Source organism: Bos taurus, chromosome 21 (assembly GCF_002263795.3).
Source record: "Bos taurus isolate L1 Dominette 01449 registration number 42190680 breed Hereford chromosome 21, ARS-UCD2.0, whole genome shotgun sequence".
NCBI classification, from domain to species: Eukaryota; Metazoa; Chordata; class Mammalia; order Artiodactyla; family Bovidae; genus Bos; species Bos taurus.
This window is the reverse complement of record NC_037348.1, coordinates 63238305-63240270: the sequence shown is the minus strand read 5'-3', so window position 1 is coordinate 63240270 and position 1966 is coordinate 63238305. Positions and strand designations below refer to the sequence as shown.

The 1966-nt window shown below is 33.4% G+C and overlaps 1 long non-coding RNA gene across 1 annotated transcript; it reads right to left on the bottom strand.

Moving 5' to 3' along the window:
* Positions 1–721: 721 nt before the first annotated feature.
* LOC112443222 (uncharacterized) lies at positions 722–1637 on the bottom strand. The gene is made up of 2 exons (XR_003031541.2): positions 1420–1637; positions 722–1197 (listed from the first exon to the last, which is right to left on the bottom strand). It is a non-coding gene; the product is annotated as an uncharacterized lncRNA (long non-coding RNA).
* Positions 1638–1966: the final 329 nt, after the last annotated feature.

Sequence of the window (1966 nt, the reverse complement as noted above, 5' to 3'; positions counted from 1 at the left end):
TTCTGGTAAATTGACCCTTTTGTCATTCCATGTATCTCACTTTATACCTGACAATTTTCCTTGCTTTCAAGATTACTTTGTCTGATATTAATATAACATTTCATTTTTATTTTCATTAGAGTTTTCAAAGTATATATTTTTTCATTTGTTTACTTTTAACCTACTTATATCATGATATAAAGCACAGTTTGGCTTTATTCTTTATTATCTAATTTGATATGCTCTATCTTTTAATTATCATGTTTAAATCATTTATGTATAATGTAATTTTTTTAATTTTAGAGTCAAGTCTACCATTTTGTTATGTATAATGTGTTACCCTTTTTATCTCCTTGTTTTCTCTTTCCTGTCTTATTTTGAATTATTTAAACCATATTTTATCCAATTTTAATCAATCTATTGGGTTTCTTTTTACTATATATCTTTTAAAGTTTTATTTTTGTTGCCCAAGGCATTACACTATTCATATTTACCATTTCACTTTCTACTTAGAATTAATATTTTGCCGCTTCAAGTCAATGTAGAAAACTTACCATCGTGCATATTATTTTATACTCTCCTGCTTTTGTTTTTTGACATACATTGCATTTTAAAATATCAAGAAGCCTCATCAGACAATATCATAATTCTTGTATTCAATTGTCAAATGTGTTTTGAAGACCTTAAAAGGATGAAAATAATCTATATGCCAAGAATTTTACTAATTTTTTTTTTTTTTTTACCATTTCTTCTTGTTTTTTATTCCCAGTGTTCCAAGTTTCCCTTTAGGGTCATTCACCTCCCATTTGAAAAACATTCTTCAGGATTATTTTTAAGCAATAAGCAAATTTACTTAGTTTCCTTTCATCTGAGAATATCTTCATTTCACCTTCATTCCTGAAGGATATTTTCACTGACTATGGATTTCTGGGTTGACAGCTCTTTTCTCTCAGCACTTTACAAATATTGCTCACTTCCTTCATGCCTCCATGGCTTTAGATGAGAAATATCCTGCCATTCAGATAATTGTTCTTCTAGAACTAATGTGTCACTTTTTTCCTCTAGCTCTTTTCAGACTTTTTTCTTTAAGTTTTCAACAGTTTGATTTTGATGTGTCTGAGAATGGAGTTCTTCAAATTTAGAAATAAATTGGTGCGAATGCCTATGACAGCTGGAGTAGTTGAGGAAAGACTTCAGATCTCAATGTAGATTGGATTCCTTAAGAAAATAGAAGAAAGAAAGAGGATTGAATAAGAATAGTCTTAGACCGTTCTAAGAAGGGTTCGGCCAAACCAATGGTTGTTCTTGAGCCAAAGGTACTTACTGGCAGAATCCTACATCTTATAGGAATGGGTCTGCATCAGCACACCCATTATGCTCGATCATTGACTAGAAGCAAACTTTGAGAAGCACAGCCTTGGCACAGATATGGTGACATACCTGAAGGAGCAGTAGCTGGGTTCACTGGTGTGCTTCCAAAAGCAGATCTGAGCAGCTCATTTCCATGGCTGCCAAATCTACTTTGTAGAGTATCACCCTAGCAACCGTTAGAGAGTAGAATGTAGTGACCAGGGGTTCTGGTTACACTACAGAAGCAATGATGTGAGAGTAGAGTGATCATGTTGGAGTTGGTGAGAAGAGATCACAGTTTGGATCTTTTTTTTTTTTTATCTTTTTTTTTTAAAATTTAATTTTATTTTTTAACTTTACAATATTGTGTTGGTTTTGCCATATATCAAAATGAATCCACCACAGGTATACATATGTTCCCCATCTTGAACCCTCCTCCATCCCCATACCATCCCTCTGGGTCGTCCCAGTGCACCAGCCCCAAGCATCCAGTATCGTGCATCGAACCTGGACTGGTGGATCTATTTTTAACATAAGGTCAATCAAATTTTCTGAGAGGGTAGTTTTGATGTTTAGGATAAAATGCAGGAATAACTTAAGTTTTTCAACTTGAACAGCTCAGAAACAGTCATAGAGT